The sequence below is a fragment of the Orcinus orca genome, chromosome 2 (assembly GCF_937001465.1).
Source record: "Orcinus orca chromosome 2, mOrcOrc1.1, whole genome shotgun sequence".
Taxonomy (NCBI): Eukaryota; Metazoa; Chordata; class Mammalia; order Artiodactyla; family Delphinidae; genus Orcinus; species Orcinus orca.
In genome coordinates this window covers 94,916,893-94,943,288 of record NC_064560.1, presented here as the reverse complement: position 1 = coordinate 94,943,288, position 26,396 = coordinate 94,916,893, and the positions used below count along the sequence as shown (strand labels likewise).

Sequence of the window (26,396 nt, the reverse complement as noted above, 5' to 3'; positions counted from 1 at the left end):
AGCAGCGGCAGCAGCAACAGCAGCAGCGGCGGCGGCCGGGGAGTCTCGCGGGACTTGGGCGGAACTCTCGCGCAGCCTGGAGCCCGCGCCCCGCCCCCCAGGCCTAGCGCGGGAGGCAAGAGTAGGTGGGGGAGGAGTGCTCGGTGGAGGAGTGTTCGGGCCAGGGTGCAGGAGAACGGGAAAAGAGACTGGGATTTAATAATGGATGGGGGTGGGAAGCCTAGATTCTAAGAACACCCAGTTACCGCGCAGCCCTCACCTTTCAGCGCAGAGGCCAGGCAGCTCGGTGCGTCCGCGAGGATCGGACTCCGCATGAGGCACATTTGGGGGGCGTTTCATAAACGGCGGTGAGCAGTACGGGGGCCAGCCAACGCGCCCCCTTTTCCTCGTGGTGGGCCTGGAAGACCCTACTGCCCCGCGTCCTGTTGCTGCCAGAAGGAGCGACGCGTGGAAAAACTGGCTGCAGAGGCTAGGCGGCCACACCCCTTTATCTCGGACTCGCGCCACGCGCTCTGCGCTCTTTATCTCCCACACCAGCCAGCCCAAGACTTCTGGCCGGTCAAGTTCAATCACATGAAAGCGGTTCACTTGAGTTACTTCTAGCTTTTTATTCATGAATTTGTGCTGCAGGACTGCCAAAACCCTGCAGATTCTGGGGCCTGCGACCCCTCTTTTTTCCACTGAGGAACACAGAGGTAAATTATGACTTTGATCTTGACCTTGACCTCGACCTCTACAGTGAAGTCTCATGAGTGGAGGGACCCTGACTGGCCTAGTCATCACTGTGTCTCCAGCACCTAACACCGGCCCAGGTGCTCATTAAGTTGTGGAATGAATACACCGGTCCCCGTCTTCCTTCTGTACCTGTTCTTACTCCAAGACTCCGCATTTATAGCCACCATCCTGGTATCCTTCGTTGAAAATTTTCTAACGAGCAGCAGTTATGTCTAACTGCCTGAGGTCATGGAGCCGATCGCTGCCCTCCAGAAGTTCACAATCTAACTGGGGACATATGAGGAATATGCAGCATACAGGCCATGTATGTGTCACTAATGTAAAAAATTGTGATATAGGCAGAAGAGGGAGTGCTTGCCCCATGGATATATGCGGAGATAAGTTGGATATATGCAAGGCAGTTTAGCCTAAGTTTTTTGACTCACTGTCAAATAATTTGTTTCACTGTCACATAGGTGAGAATTCTGGAATCCCACTTACCAGGTGTGTGACTCTGGAGAAGTTGCTTGACCTCTCCGAACCTCAGGTCCTTATATGTCAACTCACAATGTTAGTTCTTATTATCACAGGGCTCCTGTGAGGAGTAAAATATATGTAAAGGGGCTTCCCTGGTGGTGCAGTGGTTGAGAGTCCGCCTGCCGATGCAGAGGACACGGGTTCGTGCCCTGGTCCGGGAAGATCCCACATGCCGCGGAGCGGCTAGGCCCGTGAGCCATGGCCGCTGAGCCTGTGCATCCAGAGCCTGTGCTCTGCAACGGGAGAGGCCACAACAGTGAGAGGCCCGCGTACAGCAAAAAAAAAAAAATATATATATATATATATATATGTAAAGCTCCTGGCACATATTAATTACTTATTAAATGCTAGGCCTTATTATGTGTGTAACTTTTTTTTTTTTACAGCCTTTCTAACCTGTAAATATGGCTAATAATGGGTATCTTGCCTGCCTCGGAGTATCATGGGAGTCAAATAACATAGGAAAGTACTTGCAAGCCTAAAACTCTCTATAAATGTGATACATTATTTTCATTCATCCATTCATTTAACAGATCTTTGTTGAATGCCTATCATAAACCAGGCACTTGTGCAAGACACTGAATATACTAAGTTGAGCAAGCTTTAATACCTGTCTTCAAGGAGCTTATGGTGTAATGGGAGGAGAAAGGGAAGAAAATAGGTAAGTATAATGCCATGTGAGGAGATTGCAAGTGATAAGTGTATGGGGGAAGGATCGAGTGAGAGGAAGCACAGCTGAAACACTTCTTGGAGAAGGTTTAGAAAGATAGCACACATAATGAGGATCCAGTCCATTTCCTAAAGAGTGATCCGTAAATCAACTCCAAAATAACTTCAACAAATTGCTCTGTTGTGGGTTGTGAGTTCTGCTTTGTTCTAATGAAACGCACATCTCCTAAACCATTAGAAAAGAGTCTTTGATGTGAAGTCATTGTATATACCCATTAGCTTTGAAGAAAGATGGAATTAATGGAGGGAAAGATCAGTGGTATCTTAATTAGAAACATTTTGTTCTTACAGCTTCTTTTTAAACACCAGAAAAAGAGAATGCATTCCCCCTCACATACTTGGTCTCCAGGAGTTCCCTTCAGCCAGTCCTTCTGATCCAGGTAATACTGCCTATCAGAGGCCAAGAAGCTTTTCCAAAATGTGAAAACAATACCTTATTATTAATTAATTTATTTATTTTTTTTTTTTGCGGTACGCGGGCCTCTCACTGTTGTGGCCTCTCCCCTTGCAGAGCACAGGCTCCGGACGCGCAGGCCCAGCGGCCATGGCTCACAGGCCCAGCCGCTCAGCCCGTGTCCCCTGCATCGGCAGGCGGACTCTCAACCACTGTGCCACCAGGGAAGCCCCCTTATTTTTATGTGTTTCTTTATACTCCACTTTTTTACGAAAAGACTTTGAGATAGATATTAGCACTTTATTCTTAATCATGTTCCCCACAAAGAAACTCCAAGAGAGTGTATATATTATTCAATTATTTCTCACATTTATTTGTGCCTACTCTGTGTAAGACATCATGCTGGAACTGTAGGCTGTACAAAGTAGGTCCGTGCCCTCTCGGGTCCTGAAGACTGAAGGTGGAGATAAATCTCCATGAAAAGATAGCTAAATAACCAACAATGTGGATTCCATTGCCCTGTATTTTTTTGTTGGTTGAATGAGCAAAATTGTAAAGTTAGGCACCCAACTTCTGAAACGTGTTTACCCTACTGCTCCACCAGAGAAGGAGGATACAAAGGAAGGGCAAGATGTTTATTGTAACTTGATATTTATAGATGTATGATAGGTATTTTAGTAGGTCCTCTGGAATATATCATCCTTTGAACAGAGTGTAACTATTGCAGTTTTCTCTGAGTACCTGTAAAATTTGAAACTGACCAAACCCAAGGACCAATTAAAATTATTCTGGAAGACAAAGACTTGCACAAAACAAACAAAACCAGCCATCAATAAAAAGCAGTATGATATGAGCTAAAAGATGGTGCAGAAAATAAATATTCTCAGAACTCAGAAAAGAGAAAAGATTTCTAGACAGAGAGAACTTCACCCAGGTGGTAGAATTTGAAAAGGGAGCTGACAGCTAAATAGAAAAAGTTACATATTCTGATAATGATGTAGTCTCAAAACACCAACCTCCAGGCCACAAAAGTTGCCTAGAATTTTTAAGGGTATCTATATATGAGAACACACTTGGTACCCCTTTTCTCCCTAAAAAATAATTGATCTGCCAAAGAGGTTTGAAAGGAAGCAGGGATACTAAAAATAGGACCAGAAGATTGACAGGTAGTTCTTTTGGAAATGCAGTCCGTTCTTGCTGAATGCAAACCTTATAGAGTTCCCACTTAAAATCCATATTCTAAATGAAATATCACACATACCAGGACAGCCCACTATCTCACCAGTATTCATTTCCCTCGTAGCTCCTTAAGGCTGCAATGCAGTTACCATTTTTAGGTAAATTAGCTTATTTTTACAACAGTTTGTGAGTGTTGTTTCATCAAAACACAACTGCCTGAGGCACACACAGATGAACATTTTCTCACTCAGCAGCAAGGAATGGAACATTGATGCTGAGGAAAGAAAACGAAACTGTAGGGGAAAAAGTGTGCCTCCAGTGAGGAGGAGGGAAGAAGAAGGAAACTAACATGTATGTAGTGCTATCTGTGCCAGATACTGTGGTAGCACAGTGGGAACAAGATGAACAAGGCAAATCTTTGTTCTGGAAAGAAACTAGTAGAGGAGGTGTATATACAAGAAACTAGTAGAGGAGGTGTATATACAAATAATTGTAATGCAAGTTAGAAAGTTCTAAGTTCCTTAAAAGAACTTTTTTTTTTAAAGGAATGTTAGAATTTATTTAATTGGCTCTGGGCCTAAAGGACATAGACACATTATAATTCTCTTGAGACAGATTTGAAAAATATGGAATGCTTCACAAATGTGCATGTCATCCTTCCACAGGGGCCATGCTAATCTTCTCTGTATCGAAAAGAACTTTTTTCCCCTTTTTAAAGGACTGGGGAGCTTAAAAGAGGGATAGTTGAATTGCAACATGTTGGACCAGGGAAAGTTCATGAGAAATGGGGCCTTGAAGACTGAGTGGTTAGTTTTGGACATGTGGGAATGGGGAACATTCTAGGCACAAAGAACAACATAAGCACAAGTGTGCTCAGAATGAGCAGGCAGTCCAGTTTAGCTGTGGCCATGTGGCATTTATGTTATCCAGAACTCCTGGTTGCAAGTGACAGAAACTTCCCACCTGAATTTGCCTGGCAAAGTAAAGGAGAAGAATTAGCTTAAGGAATCCAAAAAATTGTTGAACAGTCAACATAAAGTGGTGGGGGCAGTAAACAGAGGCTTCAGGAACTTCAGCACCATCAGAATTCTCTTGCTTCGTCTTTGCTTCCCTTGTTGCATTGGCTTCAGTTTCTTTCAAGACTGGCTTTCTTTATATATTAGGAAATACAGCACCCCCAAGTTTTACATCTTACTATTGCCACCATTAGAAAGGGACTACCACTCTTAATTCAAGCTTGAAATTAAGGGGAAAAGAAGTGCTAATTGGCCAGGCTGGGATCAGTGCTCATCCCTAGAACAATCCCAGGGGCCCAAGAGGAAGGGCAGGGCACACCATAAATGTACACCATTGTATTCTCTGATGGTTTGAGAAGAAGTGGGAGATGGGTCTGGAAAAGCAGTTGAGTCTTGTAAGGCTGTGCTCTGGGAGTTGGAAGGACTGAAGTTGGCATGTGTACAAGGGGCAGATCGGGTGATCAGGAAGGGGAGGAGATGTTTTGGCCCAAAATTATGGTGAACATTCACTGGATTATCAGGTTAAAACAGGGTTGAAACTTTTATCATTGTTCAAAGTGATTAGTGTTTTGTCATTTCAATCAAGATGTAAAACATAGAGGGTCTCTTACACTGACATTGCACAGCAAGGCCTGGAATCCTTCTTCAGCCTTCTAGCTGGGTGACTTTAGGTGGATATCTTAACCCAACTGAGCCTGAATTTCTTCACTGAAAAATAATAGTGTAATGACAGCTAACATCTATTGAATCTAGATGTTCTAAGCACATTTCAAACCTATTTCATTTAATCCTCAAATCAACCCTACAGGGCTCTATAAATCTGCGATAGTAATCCCCACTCACAGGATTATTGTAAAGATTAAAGAAACTGGTAAGATGCAGAGCCCATTTGCCTGGCGCACAGCCAGCACTCAATACACCTGTTATTTTTAATTATCTGTTTCCCAGAAAGGGAAACTCCCCTCATTTCCTGATTGCCTTGGGCACCAAAAGCTAATACTTTGAGAAAACAAAAACAAATGGAAGGGAAGAACTCTAAGACCCCTTGTCTCTGACATAGAGCCAGTTAGTTAGGCTTGACTTAATAGGGGCTAAAATAGGCCAGGAAGAGAAATACTACAAAATACTAGAAAGTAGGATATTGAGAAATGTGGTTGCGGAATGCCAACTGAATGAGATTGGGGTAAGTTTCCCTTTCTTTCTTTTTAAAAGGATAAAACTACCCCCAAAAGTTTCATCTGTATAGCTGATCTAAAGAGCCATTTGAAGTTGCTCTTCTCTTTGACCTGAATGCTATCAAACGACTGGGATTATTCAACCAAGGGAAGGAAATAACATTCACTGAGAAAAACCAATGTGCTTGGGCCCTCTGCTGAGCTCTTTAGATACATTAATATCTTTTACTTCCACTGTCACCCAGTAAGGTGAATATCTTCTCTGCATTATACAGATAAGAAAACTGAGGCTGAGAGTTTCGAAGTGACCTGGTACAGGTCACCAGCTAGTAAGTAGCAAGGCTGGAATTCAAACACAGTTCTGTCTGACTTCAGAGTCAAGAATACAAAATAGTAAGTCCCACTTCCTTACCAGGGAGAGATACTCAAGGCATGGGTACTACCGAAACTTGAGAAAACTGGTGAACTAATAGGCAGTTCTCAACTTCTCTTTCCTCTACCCTTTCTCCCATGGCCATCCCTCTCGCTTACCTTTGACAGCACCTGGGCTCCAGACTGCAGGCTGCAAGCTCTTCCCAAAGACTCTCTTCTCAAAATGGATTGTGTCTGTCTTCTCCTACTCTTTACCATATCGATATTGTGTCCTCAAGCGTGCTCATCCCTCTAGTTAACACATTTGCATTCTAAACTGGACTTCCTGGGAGTATTGCACCAATATCAAGATATAAATCGAATGACAGAAATTTCAGAACCATGAAGAGGGGGATGGGTCAGAGCAGAGACAAGTAGGCCTCTGAGAGCTCCCCAGGTTGTACCACATAGCCCTTCATCCCACTCCACACCCCAGCTGTGAGTTCCCTGAAAGCTGAGCCTGGGCCTGTCATGTGCAGTGCCTAGAAATCAATAAATACATAATGAATGAATAAATGAAAGGTCCCTGAAACACATGACTGCCCCTTACTTCGGACCACCCCATCAAATGTGCCAGCTGTTCCAGGTGACAGGATCTTCCTGTATGTTTTGTTTTGTTTTGTTTTGTTTTGTTTATGCGGTACGCGGGTCTCTCACTGTTGTGGCCTCTCCCGTTGCGGAGCACAGGCTCCGGACGCGCAGGCTCAGCGGCCATGGCTCACGGGCCCAGCCGCTCCGCGGCATGTGGGATCTTCCCGGACCGGGGCACAAACCCGTGTCCCCTGCATCGGCAGGCGGACTCTCAACCACTGCGCCACCAGGGAAGCCCCCCAGGTGACAGGATCTTTATCCTCCCTTGGCAGAACATTCCTTCCCATACCCTCCCTCAGTGAGCTCTGCCAACCCTCAAACAAGGTCACAATGGACCGTGTCTTAGTGGATGACGATGGACCGCACCATTATGAAATATGGAATAAAGCTTTCTAGAGCACGGAGAGAATGAAGAACAGGTTTTGCCTGTGTGTGGCAGTGAATGTGAGTTACTGCAGACAGTCGAAGCAATCACCAAAAATCCAACAAAACCATCATTTTTTGAGAAATATTCAACAAAGAGTAGTCAAGATCCTTTTGAGGATCTACACATATGTGGATGGACTCCTGGTTACAAACCAAAGTAGTAGAAATAAAAAGGTACTTTATTGGTTCATATAACTGAAAATTTCATGGATATACCAATCTTCAGAAATGGCTAGATTCAGGTAGTCAAACAAGATCATCTTGGACTTTATGTCTCACATTCTGTCTCTAGACCCTGCATTCTTCTGGGATGGCTTCATTCCCAAAGTAGCTCTCTGTACATAGAAAGAATCATGGCACCTAGCAGGCCAGACTTATATGTTGTCCTTAGAACTGTTTAAAACAAAACAAACAAAAACTGCAAAATAAAACACCAAATTAAAAAACAAATGAAACCCAAAAATGCATAGCACAAACTAAGGTGAACATTCATGTCACCACCATCAGATCAAGAAATAGAATCTTGCCATCTACTCCAGAAGCCCCATCCATGGGCCCCTTCCCAATCACAACACTCCCCAGATCCTGATTTTTATAATAATCACCCTAATGTACATCCCTAACCTGGACTTTAGTCTTGCCCATTCTCCAAGTTAATACATTCCCAATCTCTTTCAACCCGTATCTCTCCCTCTATCCCTTTACTGTACCCAATCTGTTGAAGAATGCTTTTGACTTGTACAACTTCCCAGTCTAGATTTTACTGATTGCATATTCTTGGTGCAGTTCGACATGTTTCTCTGTCCCTTAAATGTCCTGCAAATATGTAGCTGCATCCAGAGACTGGATTAGACTCAAGTTTGGTCCCTTTGGCAAGACCACAGGAAGCACACAATGCCTTTTTAAGATCTTAACATCTACTGATTCCTAATGTCCATATCTACTAATTCACTGAGGGCTGCTAAATGATGATGTTCTAATCCACGAATTACCAAACTGTGGCCTATAGGCCAAATCTGTCAAACTTCCCATGTTTTTATAAATAAAGTTTTATTGTCAGGAAGTGACAGGCCTGGAAAGCCAAATTCCATCTCTTTGTATGCAGCAGGCTTCCAGTCCCCTCTGAGGTCCTGGAATCTCCCTGGGACCAGATTAGGGTACAGGTTGCCAAAAGTCACAGAATATACAGACTTTCATCCTTCTCCTTGAGATATCAAGGACTCTCCCTTCACTCTCTCTGCTTCCAGCTATCCCACACTAGAATAATTAGCCTCTCTCCCTTCTTCTAGAATCCCCTCCAAGGAACTCAAACTTTTGGAAACCGAACCTAGGACAGGGACTTCCCTGGCAGTGCAGTGGATAAGACTCTGTGCTCCCAATGCAGGGGGCCCGGGTTCAATCCCTGGTCAGGGAACTAGATCCCACATGCATGCTGCAACTAAGAGTTCGCAAGCCACAACTAAGGAGCCTGCAAGCCACAACTAAGGAGCCCACCTGCTGCAACTAAGACCCTGCGCAACCAAATAAGTAAATAAATAAATACTCAAAACAAAACAAAACAAAAAATAGATATCTTCAAACCTAGGACAGCAGGCTGCCTTAGGTAACTTCTTCTTGCAGCCCCATAGCTCAAACTTCCTCTGAGGCAGGAAACCCAAAGCCTGTCTACCTGCTTAGAAGAGGGGGGGGAAAGTCCCAAGAATAAACAAACAAATGGCTGTTATTCTTTCTAATTTTTCCACAACAGCCAAAGCAAAATACAACAACTCAATAAATTTTCCTGCCATAACTTCTTTGCTACTATATACAAAAGAAAGGGTTATCTGTTTATTCCATATCTTTATGAATCCCCTTTCCTTGCAAATAATGGAAAAATCATTCAAATTTGCTGAAGGAAAATGGGGACTCTATTAAAAGGACCCAAGGGCAGGAGTAGCATGGCCCCGCTCATGAGGAATGAGAGCCACGACCAGGACAGCTGCTCTGAGCACCTGTCAGACCTCACAGTATCCCCACCCTGCCTCTTGTTTTGCATTTGCTCCATTCTCCATTCTTTGCAAACCACCTCTTCTTGTTTATTGTCCCCATGGCAGAAAGCAGCATCCTGTGGCTCCCAATTCTATCTCTTCTCAGTTCAAGAGGCCAGCAGATATTCATTTGTATCTCTCAAAGGCCAAAATTTCTAGATGAACAAATCCGCTGGCTTCACCTCTGGAGTTTGCAGACTTTCCTTCCACTTATCTCTTATTGGCCAAAACTTATTCACATGACCACACCTAGCTGTAAGGGAGACTGGGTTATGTGGTCTCTAACTGAGTGGTCATAGGCTCTGTGGGATCTATTACTAAAAGGAAGAAAGGGAAAATAGCTACTAGAGATAGTTAGCTGCCTCTGCCACATAGTCCATATCAAATGCTTAGTTGTTTAAGTCAAAGATGGGTGTGGCACCTCCTGGAGATAAGACCAAAGAAAATGATAGATCTAGCTCATGCAGGGAGCTATAACCTGTAAAGAAAGAGAAACTGATGCCAACAGGAAACAGACCTGATACCTTCTTTTTGTAGAACAGATTCACAAAAATGGGATTCTCACATCAATTTTTTAAACAGCTTTATTGAGATATAATTGACATATAACATTGTGGAAGTTTAAGGTGTACAATGTATTGATTTGATACACTCATATACTACAATATTATTCAGCCATAAAAAGGAAATCCTGCCATTTGCAACACATGGATGGACCTTGAGGATGTTATACTAAGTGAAATTAATCAGACAAAGAGAGACAAATACCGTGTGATCTCATATGTGGAACTGTGGACAAAGAATGTCACCTGCTGTTTCAGTAAACAAAGGATGTTGCAACCATAAAGCCATCAGCTACTGCATTCGCCCCTGTTGGTGCACTCTGAGGGGAATTCAGGATGGAGAAAAACAGGATACTGGCTCTAGATAGTTAAGGTGCATATCAAAGGAATAATTTCAATAAGTCCAGACTCTTTCATCTTCCCCCACAAAGAAAAGCACTAAAATCTTAACTTGAGATGTCAGTTTTTGTTACTAGCAGTAATCTTTTAATGTTCAACTACATGTTTTATTTTGGGGTTTTTTTTGACTTTTTTGTTTTTTCCAGTGAAAACTCCTATATATCCTGGCTTCTCCCTTACCTCTTTAGAACAGTTCCTCAGAGCTATCTGAGAGGCTGTTTCCTGGGCTATAGTCCTCAGTAAAGCCCCAAATAAAACATAATTCTCAACTATTAGGATGTGCTTTTTTTCACATTGGATTTTAGATTAGAAAGAATCTAAAAAAGCCTAACTTACAGAAACATAGCATAGAATGTTGTCTACCAGGGAATGGGGGTGGAAGGGTGAGAGGAAAGTGGTGATGTCTGTCAAAGGGTACAAACTTCCAGTTAGAAGATGAATAAATTCTGGGGATGCAGAATTGCCAAAGTAATCCTGAGGAAAAAGAACAAAGCAGAGGCATAACGCTTCCAGGCTTCAGGAAATACTGCAAAGCTACAGTAATTAAAACAGCATGGTATTTTAATGGATCAATGGAACAGAATAGACAGCCCAGAAATAAACCCACACACCTACTGTCAATTAATCTTCAACAAAGGAGGCAAGAATGTAAAATGGAGAAAAGACAGCCTCTTCAGCAAGTGGTGTTGGGAAAGCTGTACGGCCACATGTAAATCAATGAAGTTAGAACACACCCTCACAGCATACACAAAAATAAATTCAAAATGGCTTAAAGACTTAAATATAAGACATGATACCATAAAACTCCTAGAAGAGAACATAGGCAAAATATTCTCTGACATAAATTGTACCAGTGTTTTCTTATGTCAGTCTCCCAAGGCAATAGAAATTTAAAAAAAAATAAACAAATGGGACCTAATCAAACTTAAGCTTTTGTACAGCAAAGGAAACCATAAACAAAACTAAAAGATTAGAAGATATTTGCAAATGATGTGACCAACAAGGGCTTAATTTCTAAAATATACAAACAGCTCATATACCTGATAACAACAACAACAACAAAAATCAAAAAATGGGCAGAAGACCTAAATAGACATTTCTCCAAAGAAGACATACAGATGGCCAACAGGCAGATGAAAACATGCTCAACATCGCTAATTATTAGAGAAATGTAAATCAAAACTACAATAAAGTACCACCTCACATTGGTCAGAAGGGCCATCATTAAAAAGCCTGCAAATAACAAATGCAGGAGAGAATGTGGAGAAAAAGGAACCTTTCTACACTGTTGGTGGGAATGTAAATTGGTGGAGCCACTATGGAGAAGAGTATGAAGGTTCCTTAGAAAAGTAAAACTAGAGTTACCATATGATCCAGCAATCCCACTCCTGGGCATATATCCAGACAAAACTATAATTCAAAAAGATACATGCACCCCTATATTCACAGCTGCACTATTCACAATAGCCAAGATACCGAAACAACCTAAATGTTCATTGACAGATGAACGGATAAAGAAGATGTGGTACATATATACAATGGAATAGTACTCAGCCATAAAAAAGAATGAAATAATGCCATTTGCAGCAACATGGATGGACCTAGAGATTATCCTACTAAGTGAAGTAAGTCAGAAAGAGAAAGACAAATACCACATGATATCACTTCTATATGGAATCTAAAACATGACACAAATGAACTTATTTATGAAACAGAAACAGACTTACAGACAGAAAACAAACTTACAGTTACCAAAGGGGAAATTGTGTAGGGGAGTGATAAATTAGGAGTTTGGGATTAGCAGATACAAACTACTTTTTATAAAACAGATAAACAACAAGGTCCTACTGTATAGCACAGGGAACTATATTCAATATCCTGTGATAAACCATATGAAAAAGAATATTGGGGCTTCTCTGGTGGTGCAGTAGTTAAGAATCTGCCTGCCAATGCAGGGGACATGGGTTCGAGCCCTGGTCCAGGAAGATCCCACATGCCACGGAGAAACTAAGCCCGTGCGCCACAACTACTGAGCCTGTGCTCTAGAGCCCGCGAGCCACAACTACTGAGCCCAAGTGCCATAACTACTGAAGCCCATGCACCTAGAGCCCGTGCTCCACAATAAGAGAAGCCACAGCAATGAGAAGCCCACACACCGCAACGAAGAGTAGCCCCCGCTCGCTGCAACTAGAGAAAAGCCCAAGCACAGCAACAAAGACCCAGCGCAGCCAAAAAAAAAAAAAAAAAAAGAATATATATGTATATATATACATGTATACATAATATACATATATAACTGAATCACTTTGCTGCACACTAGAAATGAACACATTGTAAATCAACTATATTTCAATTTTTAAAAACGTTCCCCCCACAAAAGAAATGGTAATTATATGATGCAATGAAGGTGTTCTCAGATCAATTTTAATCCATATTGCTAGATTATTTTCCCAAAATGTCATAATAATTCCCATTTCTATCAGCTGATTATGAGGGTGCCTCTTTCCCCAATCTAAGAAGCACTGCATGTGATCAGTGCTTTCAAGTTTTACCAATCAAATGGATGAAAGACAGTGTCTCACTGTTCTGATACACATCTCCCTAACTAGAAGTAAGTTTGCATTTCATCTCAGTTTGAAGCAGGGTAAGTATATTTCCTGTTTGTTGCTTTGGCCATGACCTCAATGCACAGTGGTTTGTGGAGTCCTTTTAACCCACCTCCGTTTGCAAGGCCTGAGACTGAGCACAATTTTACCTCTCAGGCTCAGCAGCTGCACTGCTCCCTGTACATTTGTGCAGCCCTCCTGGAAAACAATTTGCCAAAATGAGTTGTTCTCACCTTTAACCCAGCAACCCCTCTTCTGGGAATCTGTCTTATAGAAATAAACTAACCTATAGAGAAAACTATTTGCACAAAAAAATGTTCATTTCAGCATTATTTATAATGAGGAATTTTAATAGCAATCTAAGTAGCCAACAGTATTTGACAAGGGTTAGGCAAACCATAGTATGCTGAAATCCTAAATCTATTAAAATGATCATTATGAAGACTATGAAATGATGTACAAATTACTCATGATATAAAATATAGATAGAGGATGGCTCCTGATTTTGCATGCCCAACACCTCATGTTTGTTAAAGGAACTGCCCCTCCCCCGGTTGTATAGCAATCACACTCTTTCTTCCAATCCCTTCCGGTAGGAGTGGGCAAGTGACACCAGCCCAGACAATCATGATACCCTTTTCCCCTACCCACAACGGTTTGTCCAGGGGAAATGCATGTGGCCCATGGAAGGCCAATCAGAGTCTCAGCATGACATTTGGTACATGGATACTTTGTCTTCCTCTCCGATCAAGAGCTGTTAAGGACCACAGAAGCGTCACCATGCTGTTGGCCATTCTTCCCACAACATGAAGGGAACTCCCTGGATACTGAAGCCACACAGAAGAAAGCAGAGCCAGGGCATGGAGATACACAGGACCCTAACAACATCACTTGAACACATGAATCTAGCTATTCCAATAGCCGGTACCCTTCCCAGTTACTGAACCAACAAATTTCCTTTTTTTTTTTAACCTAAGCTATTTTGAGTTGGGTTTTGGTTACTTCCAACCAAGAATCTTGACTAACAAAATGGGTATATGAAAAAAAGACTGGAAGGGAATGCACAAAAGAATTATTGTGTTAGGGTGAAGGAATTACGGGAGTTTTCCTCTACACTTTCTATACTGTTTGTAATGTTACATTATTTTTAAAATTTCAAAAAAATTATTTAAGAAAAAAAAAAGCAGTCTACTTCTTGGGGCCCACTGCAGCTGAAAATGATCATATTCATGGTCCACATATATGTAGATGAGGAGATCAGAGAAGTTTTTTACAAACTTGCCCAAGGGCACACAGCTGAGGGGCTGAGATGCAAACTCAGATCTGCCTCCTCCAAAGCCAATGCTAAAAATCAAACCTCTTCCTTATTCAAAGGGAAAATGTCATGGGCATAAGTGTAAAGAAAATATATAATTATTCCACTGTATTTGGTAACACTCTTGTAATAGTTGACACTTTAGAAAATTAATTTTTATTATATAGTATTCATTTCAGTTTTATCATATATATTATATTCATTTCCTATTGCTGCTATAACAAATTACCACAAATTCAGTGGCTTGAAACAACTTACATTTTTTTTTCACATCTTTATTAGAGTATAAATGCTTTACAAGGTTGTGCTAGTTTCTGTTGTACAACAAAGTGAATCAGCTATATGTATACATATATCCCCGTATGCCCTCCCTCTTGCGCCTCCCTCCCACCCACCCTATCCCATCCCTCTAGGACATCACAAAGCATCGAGCTGGTCTCCTTGTGCTATGCAGTAGCTTCCCACTAGCCATCCATTTTACATTTGGTAGTGTATATATGTCAATGTTGCTCTCTCACTTCAGCCCAGCTTCCCCTTCCCACGCTGTGCCCTCAAGTCCGTTCTCCACATCTGCGTCTTTACTCCTGTCCTGCCACTAGATTCATCAGTACCGCTTTTTTATGTTTATTTTTTATTATTGTTTATGTAATTCCATATATATGAGTTAGCATATGGTATTTGTTTTTCTCTTTCTGACTTACTTCACTCTGTATAACAGACTTCAGGTCCATCCAACTCACTACAAATAACTCAATTTTGTTCCTTTAAATGGCTGAGTAATATCCTATTGTATATATGTGCCACATCTTCTTTATCCATTCATCAGTCGATGGACACTTAGGTTGCTTCCATGTCCTGGCTATTGTAAATAGTGCTGCAATGAACACTGTGGAGCATGTATCTTTTTGAATTATGGTTTTCTCAGGGTATATGCCCAGTGGTGGGATTGCTGGGTCATATGGTAGTTCATTTTTAGATTTTTAAGGAACCTTGGTACTGTTCTCCATAGAGGCTGTATCAATTTACATTCCCACCAAAAGTGCAGGAGAGTTCCCTTTTCTCCACACCATCTCCAGCATTTATTGTTTCTAGATTTTTTTTTAGCAGCTTTATTGGAGTATAAATGCTTTACAATGGTGTGTAAGTTTCTGCTTTATAACAAAGTGGATCACCTATACATACACATATATCTCCATATATCCTCCCTCTTGCGTCTCCCTCCCACCCTCCCTAGCCCACCCCTTTATGTGGTCACAAAGCACCGAGCTAATCTCCCTGTGCTATGTGGCTGCTTCCCACCAGCTATCTATTTTACATTTGGTAGTGTATGTATGTCCATGCCACTCTCTCACTTCGTCCCAGCTTACCATTCCCCCTCCTCGTGTCCTCAAGTTCATTCTCTACATCTGCATCTTTATTCCTGTCCTGCCCCTAGGTTCTTCAGAACCTTATTATTTTTTTTTTTGAGATTCCATATATATGGGTAGTACAGTCATTTTCACAATATTGATTCTTCCAATCCAGGAGCATGGTATATCACTCCCTCTGTTTATGTTATCTTTGATTTCTTTCATTAGTGTTTTATAGTTTTCTGAGTAGAGGTCTTTTGCCTCCTTAGGTAGGTTTGTTCCTAGGTATTTTCTTCTTTTTGTTGCGATGGTAAATGGGATTGTTTACTTAATTTCTCTTTCTGATCTTTCGTTGTTAGTGTATAGGAAAGCAAGGGATTTCTGTGCATTAATCTTGTATCCTGCAAACTTACCAAATTCATTGATTAGTTCTAGTAGTTTTCTGGTGGCATCTTTAGGATTTTCTCTGTATAGTATCATGTCATCGGCAAACAGTGACAGCCTTACTTCTTCTTTTCCAGTTTGTATTCCTTTTATTTCTTTTTCTTCTCTGATTGCTATGGCTAGGACTGACAATACTATGTTGAATAATAGTGGCAAGAGTGGACATCCTTTACTTGTTCCTGATCTTAGAGGAAATGCTTTCAGTTTTTCACCATTGAGAATGATGTTTCCTGTGGGTTTGTCATATATGGCTTTTATTATGTTGAGGTTTGTTCTCTCTAAGCCCACTTTCTGGAGACATTTTATCATAAATGGGTGTTGAATTTTGTCAAAAGCTTATTCTGCATCTATTAAGATGATCACATGGTTTTTCTTCTTCAGTTTGTTAATATGGTGTATCACATTGATTGATTTGTGTATATTGAAGAATCACTGCATCCCTGGGATAAATCCCACTTGATCATGTTGTATGGTCCTTTTAACGTGTCGTTGGATTCTGTTTGGTAGAGTTTTGTTGAGGATTTTTGCATCTATATTCATCAGTGATATTGATCTGTAATTTTCTTTTTTTGTAGTATCTTTGTCTGTTTTTGGTATCAGGGTGATGGTGGCTTCGTAGAATAAGTTTGAGAATATTCCTCCCTCTGCAATTTTTTGGAAGAGTTTGAGAAGGATAGGTGTTAACTCTTCTCTAAATGTTTGATAGAATTCGCCTGTGAAGCCATCTGGTCCTGGACGTTTGTTTGTCGGAAGATTTTTAATTACAGTTTCAATTTCATTACCTGTGATTGGTCTGTTTATATTTTCTAATTCTTCCTGGTTCAATCTTGTACTTTTCCAAGAATTTGTCCATTTCTTCCAGGTTATCCATTTATTGGCATACCGTTGCTTGTAGTAGTCTCCTATGAGTTTTTTGTATTTCTGTGGTGTCCACTGTAACTTCTTGTTTTTCATTTCTAATTTTATTGATTTGAGTCCTCTCTCTTTTTTTCTTGATGAGTCTGGCTAAAGGATTTTCAATTTTGTTTATCTTCTCAAAGAACCAACATTTAGTTTTATTGATCTTTGCTATTGTTTTCTTCATTTCTATTTCATTTATCTCTGCCCTCATCTTTATGATTTCTTTCCTTCTACTAACTTTAGGTTTTCTTTTGTTCTTCTTTTTCTAGTTGCTTTAGGTGTAAGTTTGGATTGCTTATTTGAGATTTTTCTTTTTTCTTGAGGTGAGCTTGAATTGCTATGAACTTCCTTCTTAGAACTGCTTTTGCTGCATCCCATAGGTTTTGGATCATTGTGTTTTCGTTGTCATTTGTTTCTAGTAACTTTTTCATTTCTTCTTTGATTTCTTTAGTAATCTCTTGGTTATTTAGCAGTGCACTGGTTAGCATCCAAGTGTTTGTATTTTTTACAGTTTTTTTCCTGTAACTGATATCTAGTCTCATAGCATTGTGGTTGGAAAAGATGCCTGATACAATTTCAATTTTCTTAAATTTACCAAGGCTTGATTTGTGACCCAAGATGTGATCTATCCTGGAGAATGTTCTGTGTGCACTTGAGAAGAAAGTGTATTCTTCCACTTTTGGGTGGAATGTCCTAAAAATATAAATTAAATCTATCTAGTCTATCGTGTCACTTAAAGCTTGTGTTTCCTTATTTATTTTCTGTCTGGATGATCTGTCTATTGGTGTAAGTGGGGTGTTAAAGTCCCCCACTATTATTGTGTTACTGTCGATTTCTCCTTTTATGACTGTTCGCATTTCATGTATTGAGGTGCTCCTATGTTGGGTGCATAAATATTTACAATTGTTATATCTTCTTCTTGGATTGATCCCTTGATCATTATGTAGTGTCCTTCCTTACCTCTTGTAACAGTCTTTATTTTATTTTAAAGTCTATTTTATCTGATATGAGTATTGCTACTCCAGCTTTCTTGTGATTTCTATTTGCATGGAATATCTTTCTCCATCCCCTCACTTTCAGTCTGTATGTGTCCCTAGGCCTGAAGTGGGTTTCTTGTAGACAGTGTATATAAGGGTCTTGTTTTTGTATCCATTCAGCCAGTCTGTGTCTTTTGGTTTTAGCGTTTAACCCATTTACATTCAAGGTGATTATCGATGTGTATGTTCTTATTGCCATTTTCTTAATTGATTTGGGTTTGTTTTTGTGGGTCTTTTTCTTCTCTTGTGTTTCCTGCTTAGAGAAGTTCCTTTAGCATTTGTTGTAAAGCTGGTTTGGTGGTGCTGAATTCTCTTAGCTTTTGGTTGTCTGTAAACCTTTTGATTTCTCCTTCAAATCTGAATGACATCCTTGCTGGGTAGAGTAATCTTGGTTGTAGGTTTTCCCCTTTCCTCACTTTAAATATGTCCTGCCACTCCCTTCTGGCTTGCAGAGTTTCTGCTGAAAGATCAGCTGTTAACCTTATGGGGATTCCCTTGTATGTTATTTGTTGCTTTTCCCTTGCTGCTTTTAATATTTTTCCTTTTTATTTAATTTTTGATAGTTTGATTAATATGTGTCTCGGTGTGTTTCTCTTTGGGTTTACCCTGTATGGGACTCTCTGCGCTTCCTGGACTTGATTTACTATTTCCCTTCCCAGGTTAGGGAAATTTTCGACTATAATCTCTTCAAATATTTTCCCAGACCCTTTCTTTTTCTCTTCTTCATCTGGGACCCCTATAATTTGAATGTTGGTGCATTTAATGTTGTCCCAGCGGTCTCTGAGACTGTCCTCAATTCTTCTCATTCTTTTTTTTTTTTTTTTTTGCAGTACGCGGGCCTCTCACTGTTGTGGCCTCTTCTGTTGCAGAGCACAGGCTCCAGACGTGCAGGCTCAGCGGCCATGGCTCACAGGCCCAGCCGCTCCGCGGCACGTGGGATCCTCCTGGACCGGGGCACAAACCCATGTCCCCTGCATCAGCAGGCGGACTCTCAACCACTGCGCCACCAGGGAAACCCCCATTCTTTTTTTCTTTATTCTGCTCCCTGGCAGTTATTTCCACCATTTTATCTTCCAGCTCACTTATCCGTTCTTCTGCCTCAGTTATTCTGCTATTGATTCCTTCTAGAGTATTTTTAATTTCAGTTATTGTGTGTTCGTCACTGTTTGTTTGCTCTTTCATTCTTCTAGATCCTTGTTAAACATTTCTTATATTTTCTCCATTCTGCTTCCAAGATTTTCGATCAACTTTACTATCATTACTCTGAATTCTTTTTCAGGTACGTTGCCTATTTCGTCTTCATTTATTTGGTCTTGTAGGTTTTTACCTTGCTCCTTCATCTGTAACATCTTTTTTTGTCTTTTTTTTTTTTTTTTTTTGATGGGTGGAGCTGTATTCCTGTCTTACTGGTTGTTTGGCCTGAGGAGTCCAGCACTGGAGTTTGCAGGCAGTTAGGTAGAGCCAGGTCTTGGTGCTGAGATGAGGACCGCCGGGAGGCCTCACTCCGATTAATATTCCCTGGAGTCTGAGGTTCTCTGTTAGTCCAGCGGTTTGGACTTGGCACTCCCACCACAGGAGCTCGGGCCTGACCTCCGGCCTGGGAACCTGCCGGATCCCACAAGCCACATGGCATGACAAAAAAAAAAGAAAAAGAAAAGGAAAAAAGGAGCAGTATTGGTCGCTGGGGCTTCCTCCCATCCCTTTAGGTGTCCGTGGTCCCCCACCAGTGAATGGTAGGTGCCCTAGTTCTGCAGAGACATGAATTCCACACCCTCCTAGTCTGCCACCTTAAAACAACACACTTATTGACAGAGAAAGACAAATCCTGTATGTTATCACTTATATGTGGAATCTAAAACATAAAAGACTAGTGAATAGAACAAAAAAGAAACAGACTCACAGACATAGAAAACAAACTAGTGGTTACCAGTGGGGAGAGGAAAGAGGGGAGGGGCAAGATTGAGGTAGGGGATTAAGAGTTACAAACTACCATATATAAAATAAATAAGCTACAAGGATGTATTATACAGCACAGGGAATATAGCCAATATTTTCTAATAACTATAAATGGAGTATGATCTTTAAAAATTGTGAATCACTATATTGTACCCCTAAAATCTATATAACATTATAAATCAACTATACCTCAATAAAAAAAATAAACAAAAAAACCCCACACTTATTATTTCATAATTCTGGAGGTCAGAAGTCTGAAATGGGCCTCTCTGGGCTAAAATCGAGGTGTTGGCAGGGCTGTGCTCCTGCTGGAGGCTCTGGGAAACAATCTGTTCCTTTGCCTTTTCCAGTTTCCAGAGGTCACATGAATTTCTTAGCTCATGGCGCCTTCCTCCCTCTTCAAAGCCAGCAGTGTAGCATGTTCTAATATTTCTCTGACCCTGATATTCCTGCCTCCCTTTTTTAGGGACCTCTGTGGTTACATTGGGCCCATCTGGATAATTCAGGATACCCTCCCCATTTCAAAATCCTTCATTTTACATTCACATTTGCAAAGTCCCTTTTGCCGTGTAAGATAACATATGCCCAGGTCCCAGGGGTTAGGACGTGGAGATCTTTGAAGGGGTCGTTATTCTGCCCACCACAAATTTATGTAACTACAAAATTAAAAACTTGGACCATGTACCAAAAAAGTTACCCAGAATTCCTCCATTATCCTGACACAATCCCTAATAATATATTTCTGTAACTCTTTCCAATATATTATTCTATCTGGTCTTTCACAGAGTTATAATTATACCATGTTGTGTTTGACTTTTTCACTTGATATATACCACCAGCCTTTTCCTGGGCTGCTGTGTGGTCTTTGTGACACCCATTAACAATGGCTACATAACATTCTACCAAATGGACATGCTGCTGTTTACTTAACCAACCCCCTATTGTTAGACCCTTTGTTTGACATTTAGAATGTTTCCGTCTTTTCACTCTTATACACAATGAGGCAATGAAGAAAGGTATGCATACAGCTCTTTCTAAATTTGTGAATTATTTCTTTAGGATAGATTCTCAGAGACGGAATTACCAAGCTTAAGGAAATACACACTTTTACGCCAACAGCCAAATTGAAACCAAGTCTCTGTAAAACTGAGTTCCTCTCCTGAGTTTATGGTTAATATGTCTATCCAAAACTTTATTTCCTTTCTTGTGTTGAACCTGTTCCTCTCAAGATTGAGGAGTATCAGAGAAAAGGGGGGACTGAAACTGAGTAGGACCCTGCACAGCCCTCCTGGGTACAAAAGCCCATCCGTGTCCCCTGATTTTTGTTTGTAGGAAAAAAAAGAAAAAGAAAAGGCTTTAATCTCTTAGGCCTTCCCCAAATTCCAAAGAGCAGGTTCAAGCAGCTAATAGGACAGTAGAGTCACAGGCCTCCTAGCTCCTCTTGAAAGGATATAGATAACAATCTGATACGTATCCCTTAGTTCTTCTACAGAAACTAAGATCTCCAGCCAGGTGGAGGATGGTGACTACAACCTGATCAGAAGCACGCAGACCCCAGACTGGTTGGAACCAGAAGGTTGAGATTCCCAAGATATCACCTCATCCCCAACCAATCAGAAAAAAGTCACACTCTGCAGCCCTCACCCCAAATTTTGCATTTAAAAACTCTTACCCCAGGGGACTTCCCTGGTGGTCCAGTGGTTAAGACTTTGCCTTCCAATGCAGGGAGTGCGTGTCCAACCTCTGATCAGGGAGCTAAGATCCCATATGCCTCGCAGCAAATAAACCAAAACATAAAACAGAAGCAGTATTGTAGCAAATTCAATAAAATTTTTAAAAATGGTCCAGATCGGGCTTCCCTGGTGGTGCAGTGGTTGAGAGTCCGCCTGCTGATGCAGGGGACACGGGTTCGTGCCCTGGTCCGGGAGGATCCCACATGCTGCGGAGCAGCTGGGCCCGTGAGCCATGACTGCTGAGCCTGAGTTTCTGGAGCCTATACTCCGCAACGGGAGAGGCCACAACAGTGAGAGGCCCGCGTACAGCAAAAAAAAAAAAAAAAAAAAAAAATGGTCCACATAAAAAAAATCAAAACAAACAAAAAAACTCTTTCCCCAAAACCATCAAGGAGTTTGGGTCTTTTGAGCATGAGCTGCCTGTTCTCCTTGCTTGGTGCCCTGCAATAAACCTTTCTGTGTTCCAAACTCCAACATTATGGATTATTTGGTCTCACTGTGCATTAGGTACATGAATCTGGGTTTGACAACAAAATTACATTCCCAAAGGTTATAGTGATTTCACTGCCACCAGCAGTGAAGGTGAATGCTTGTTCCACAGCATCCCATCAATTGCTATTGCTCCAGGGGCTTGAATTCCAAGCCACTGACACATGTCATTTGACTCGATCCTTTATATCCTTTTGCCCTCTGGGGAAATTTGCTCCAAGTCACCAGGTTTGAGATAAACCTGAAGTGTCATGATTTCTCAGGTATGTTTTCATCAGTTATAACCAAATCAGCCTGTCAACTAATTCACCCCTTGTGTCTGAAGACACATGAAGTTAGAAACCAGCTTCTCAGTAACGAATTTTTTTAAAAGTTTTGATAGGAGAGACAGCACCAATACCCAACACAACAGCTGTGGAGCACATCTGGAACACGTCAACATCTCTTCCTTGTCTCTTATAGCTGTGCCTGGCTGAACCCACCCGGGAAAGCCTCAGGCTGCCTACCCTCCTGAACCCTGCAGGACAAAGGGGCCTGACCTCCCAGACCCTGCCAAGCATGCAGTCTCAGGTGGCTGCGACAATACAGAGAGGGAAAGCCAAGTTGGTACCTGGGCTTGTGGCTGCCTCTGGTCCCCAAGTTAAAGCTTTTTCTGAAAATGATATTAACATGGCCATGATACTAACAACAGTAATCAGTATCTCCTCAGTAATTGCTAAAGTCCAGGCAGTGTGCTGAGTGCAGTGTGCTGAGTACAGTGTATGGATCATCTCATTTCTCCTTACAAGAACCCTAAAAGGTATCTGCTATTACAGCCATTTTATTTTATTTGGTCAAGCCGCGCAGCTTGCAGGATCTTAGTTCCCTGACCAGGGATCGAACATGCTCCCTCGGCAGTGAAACCTCGGACTCCTAACCGCTGGACCACCAGGGAATTCCCTACAACCTCAATTGAGGCTCAGAGAAGTTAAGGAGCTTGTCCCAGGCCACACAGCTAAAAAGTGACAAAGCCAGGGTGTGAGGCCAGATTTTATCAGACTCCAGAGGAAGATTCTTAACCACCCTATTAGGTGGTGTTACGTCCTAAAAATATCCACAATACATTGTCTTAGTGTGTTACTCATCAAAACCCAGTGTCTTAGGGAAAAGCCATCTGGTGCCTTTCTGTAATCAAAGAAAAGAAGCAGGGAGAGCCCCTGAACAATAGCAGGGCCTTGGGAGACAATCACAGAGATAATGAGGAGGCATTTGTACCTTGCTCACACATTCATTTGCTGTCTGACTTTTCTCAACTGGAAAATAACAAGAAGAAATGGATGTGTACTTGGGTTCGGGGTCCTGGTTTGTCTCCCAGAGCAGAGGACCAGTGCCTGAAATTCCGGAATCTGTCATGTTTTGGCATTCCTCCAGCATTTCCCTAGCTCAAGGTCTGGGCTGGGGGCACTGTGCCAGACAGAAGCTCAGAGGGAAGGCCTTGCCTGATGATTCTGAGTCCAGGTCTCTGAGCCCAGGCACAGATAATCCAGCACAGTTCTGGGATGGGCAGAGGCAGATGTTAACCTCTTCCGCCTCCAGAGCCCTCAGGCCAGGCTTCAGATTCCGAAGTCAATCTCAAACAGCCATGTGAAGTTGTGACTTCCACTCTCTGACCCTTTCTAATCCCATCCTCCCTCCTTGCAGCTGCTGTCTCTATTAATTCTTCTGCAGCACCTGCTCTGCCCTTCAGCCATAGAGAATGCTCTTGTTGTTGGTGGCAGTATTAGTAGCAGTGGCAGCAGTAGCAGTAACGGCAGTGGTAGTAGTAGTAATAGAAGTGATGGTGGATAGAATAAGAATAACTACTGCTACTATTTATTGAGCCCTTGCTATGTTCCAGGCATTCTGCTGAGCTCCCACATTATTTTATTTCATCTTCACAATCACCTTGGGCAAGGTGGGTATTAATACTCCCATTTTATGGGTAAGGAAATGAGCCTCTGAGATATTGTGAAATGTAGCAGAGCTGGACTTTGAATCCAGGTCTGTTTGTCTCCAAGGTCCATGCTCTTAACTGCCTCGTTCACTCCCTCCTTATGGGATATGTTTTTTCTCCTGACTACCAGGCTGTGTGCTAGTTGTCTTTGGACTTGGTCCTAAGTCCTCAGTATTAGTTTCCTACTTTGATAACTAATTACCACAAGTTGGTGGCTTAAAACAGCAATTTATTATCTTAAAGTTCTATAGATCAGGAGCCTGAAACGGGTCTTATGGAGCTAAAATTAAGGGTGTCAGCAGGGCTGCATTCTTTCCGGAGGCTTTGGGGAGAATCCATTTCCTTACCTTTCCAGCTTCTAGAGGCCCCTAGAAGCTGCATTCTTGTTTTGTTTGTTTGTTTGTTTTTTTGCGGTACGCGGGCCTTTCACTGTTGTGGCCTCTTCCGTTGCGGAGCACAGGCTCCGGACACGCAGGCTCAGCGGCCATGGCTCTCGGGCCCAGCCGCTCCGCGGCATGTGGGATCTTCCCGGACCGGGGCACGAACCCGTGTCCCCTGCATTGGCAGGCGGACTCTCAACCACTGCGCCACCAGGGAAGCCCGAGAAGCTGCATTCTTCGGCTCATGGCACCCTCCTCCATGTTCAAAGCACATCACTCTAATCTCTGCTTTTGCTGTCACATCTCCTTTTTCTCTGACCCTTGATTACTTTGTGCTCACCTGGATAATCCAGGATTATTTTCCCATTTCAGGATCCTTAACTTTATATCTATAAGGTGCCTCTTGCCATGTAAGGTAACAAATTCACAGGTTTAGAGATTAGGACATGAACGTCTTTAGGGCACCATTATTCTGTCTACCACACCCACCAAGAGCCAACTTCCTCAACTCAAACCCAGGCAAGAAGAGAACAGCCCATTGAGTGGGTGGCACATGCCTAACCTCCCCTCAGATGCTCCCTTGCCAGCATCAGGGAACTTGGCTGTGGGCTTGGTCTGCAAAAGGATGTATCCAGAACAGAGGTCAGAATAAAGAAGCTAGTCGGTCACCCTCAGAATAATACAGAGTTGGGCAGAGTTAGAGGCAATAGAGAAGGCATTCAGCCCATTTTGCCATTGCAGGCTTCCGCTCCACAACACTTACGACGGACTCTTGCTAGAATACCTCCCGGAACAGAAACCTCACACCTTTACAAGACAGCCAGTTCCACTGCTGGCAGCTCTAGTTATTAAAACTTCTTCCTTAACTTAAGCTTTCCTCCTCAGAAATGTCCCCATTGGTCCTGGCTCTACTGAGGCTGAACAAGCCCTCTCCCTCTTCTAGAGGTGAGGACTTCAAGTGCAATGAAGACTTTGCAAGATGCTTCTGTTAAATCAAAGGCACCAGTTGCACCTGTGGCGTCTTTACAATATCAGTGGCTACTCCGGGTGCCGTCAGAGTCCCATGTGTCCACGGATAATACCAGTCTGGTGCCTGCCACATAATAAAGGGCTCTAAAGGCAGTGCCCTGTACTGGTGTCAAACTGCAGAGCTGGTTCCACCTTGAAAGAGAAGAGCAGAAGCAGCTTTGGAAGCCCAGCCAGGAGCCCTAGGCTCCTCTGTTTAAAGTAGCTGCCAGAATTGAGAGACTGGAAACAAGCGATAATAATCATATAGGGGGCGGGAGGCTCATCCTCCAGCTTTAGCCCAAACTGAAAGTACAATTTGGGTCTGATTTTTTCTTCCTGCTCAGATTCATGGGCTCCACTGCTGCCTCTGCCTCTCCCCTAGGTCTCTCCTCATCTTCTATCTGTGGAAGCCACTGAGGGCTTCAGTGCCTGTCCTGGCCCTGTGCTGTTTGCCCTCCATACCATTCCTTCTTTTGCCCCTGCTCTGGTCTGTATTATAGGAGATGACCCCTGGAGGCTGCTTTTCCCAGGCTCCTGGCTCAGCTGGCTTCCGGCATATTCAGCCAATGGGAGGCACTGGAGGGAGATGGAAAAAATCAGGCTGCTTCTCCCCAACATGCACACAAACACCTCTGACTGCGTCTCTACTTTCTCTCTATGGTTCCAGCTTCTGTGTCCCTGTGTCCTGTGCCCTGGCAAGCTCCTCCCACTGACCTTCTGACCTAGAGGTAGAAATGGCTTCTGCTGTTGCTAATTTCTGAGTTGCATCACATTCCCCAGTGGTTTCTTGGTTCTTCCTTTACTTTTGTAGCCAGTTCTCCTTTTTAATAACTGTTTTAGCTACTCAAAAGTGTTTGTTTCCAGACCAGACATAAACAATTAAAGTCCTGTTACCCTTTCAGCTGTCATGTTTCAAGCATCCTATACTGTTCTAGAAGTCCTAAACTCTCTCTCTCACACTAAGTATTGATATTCCCATCTAAAAGCCTTGAAAACTGATTTAGAAAATTCCTTTTTGTTTCCTAAAATCTCTGAAAAGGAAGATA

The 26,396-nt window shown here is 42.2% G+C and overlaps 1 pseudogene; it reads right to left on the bottom strand.

The window, feature by feature from the left end:
- Positions 1–4,173: 4,173 nt before the first annotated feature.
- On the bottom strand, positions 4,174–4,273 carry LOC117203179 (uncharacterized; annotated as a pseudogene).
- Between the last annotated feature and the right edge of the window lie 22,123 nt (positions 4,274–26,396).